Here is a 2,126-nt window from a genome sequence, read left to right as displayed (position 1 = left end):
CTAAACGCTCATGCTTGGGTCAGAACCTGTCTAATGTTGAGCATTGTGTTTTGGGGTGTCTCTCTCCCAGGGGAGGCCTCTCTGGGCCTGGTGTGAGAGGCACTGCTGTTGTCCCCTCAGTGTCGTCTCAACTCCAGTGGATTGATCACGTAAACGTACCAAGTGGTCTGGGTGTGCAGGGAGAAGAGTTCACATGTATATTCTAGTCCTTTGATTGACAACTGTGGGTCCAAGGTGATCATCATTGCCCCTCCCTTTGAGTGCGCCAAACAGTGCCCAAGGCTTGGCAGCCCTTGCTGGGCAACACAGAACTAGGGGAAAGGGCTGGATATTTCTCCCCTCTTCCTTTCCCATATCCTTTTTTGAGGGGGAGAGATGGAGAAGAGGATTTTGGAGTTGACCACTAAGGATAAGAAAATCAGTGCCTGGGAAATCTAGGGAGCAAAGGGTTTCTATTCTAAGCTCCAAAAAGAAAGCACTCTTTTGGAGACAGAAAGTTGAAGCTTCAGTTCTGCGTTACTTTTCTCCTTGCCAGTACAGCTGTCAGAAGGCAAGCTAAGCTTAGACCCTGGTATGAGTAAAGTAGAGAGTGGTGACCTGACCACATGCCCTGTGCCCAGAGCACTGAGCCATCAGCTTCAGCTCTCTTCTAACGAAACCGCACAGCCCAGGGCCTGTGCTGTGCTCCTGCTAGGACTCAGCTTCACTAGCTTGGAGATTACATGCTTGGAGAGATGAGAGCCTGTGAGTCTGGGAGATTGGGATGCTCAGTGTCTTACTTCGTGTTCCACACACTAGGGTAGGAACACATGGTACTTACTTGATTTAAACAGCATTAATTCTAATATTAATTCAGTCCACAGCCGCACAAACCATTCTTGAGTCTCTTCCATAAAGCATCAGGTTATACTCACGTGAGTGCTGTGGAGACAAAGTGTTCAGAATTTCTTGTGCAAATCCTCAACTGCCTCTCTACAAACTTCACCCTGCTTGAAGAATCTCTAATGGCTCAGAGCGGGTGTCTCAGGGTTTTATCTCCCAGAGGTCTATCTAATCACTTTTGGGGCTTCCTCTCCTGAGGTCTGTACACTGAAGAACAGGGTAAGTATTTGGGGGGGGGTATATTGGGGAGGGAGGAATTTTGTGATCTCAGCTCAGCTGGTAAATCCACCTACAATGCAGCAGACCTGGGTTCAGTCCCTGAGTTGGGAAGATCCCCAGGAGAAGAATGATTCCCCACTCCAGTATTCTGGCCTGGAGAGTTCCACAGACTGTACAGTCCATGGTGTCACAAAGAGCTGGACACAACTGAGCGACTTTCAGTTCACTGTGATACTCTGACTGTAGCATTCCTGAGACGGACTATCTCTTCTACCTGCTCACTGCCTGGCATGGGGCCTGGAATGCGGTATTGCCCAGTAAATGTTGAATGAAAAAGACTACCCCTTCCAGAGCCGCCATTTATGTCTGTCAAATGAAAATAGTCATTCACGCCTGTCTCAGAGTTGCTGTGAGGCTTGTTGGAAGATGTATGTGGATGCATTGTGTCTGGTGCTACTCTTCAAGCATATAGATTTGCCAGTATCACAGCTGCATCATGTTTTGTGGACCACTCATAGGCCTGTGGTCTCATAAGCATCTCAAACTCAACATCTTTAAAAATGTGATCTCCTAAAAACCTGCTCTTCCCCCTATGTTTTCCATTTCAGTGAAGGAGACCTCCACATACCCAGTCACTCAGGCTGAAGGTCATTCTCAACCCCTGCTTCCTTACTCCCATAATCAAACTATAAGTCCCGTTATTTCTACTTTCACACTACATCTGGAGTCACCTCTATAGCCAATGCCCCGATCCAAGATTCCATAATTTCTTACCAGCTGTTGGCAGCAGCCTCCTGATCTCCCCACTCATATTTTTGCCTCCTTTCCATCCAATCTGCACAGCAGCCAAAGGGCAACATGTATATAATTAAATTAGAGGATGCCAATCCCTCACTCAAAACCTTCGTGTGTCTTCCAATGCATTCAGAATTAAGTTCAAGCTCCCCATAGCCTACAAGACTCTCCATGACATAACCATGCCTCCCACCCTCCAGTCACATTACACTCAGCTTCAGGGGCTTCCC

Source organism: Ovis aries, chromosome 1 (genome assembly GCF_016772045.2).
Source record: "Ovis aries strain OAR_USU_Benz2616 breed Rambouillet chromosome 1, ARS-UI_Ramb_v3.0, whole genome shotgun sequence".
NCBI classification, from domain to species: domain Eukaryota; kingdom Metazoa; phylum Chordata; class Mammalia; order Artiodactyla; family Bovidae; genus Ovis; species Ovis aries.
This window is presented reverse-complemented; position numbering follows the sequence as displayed.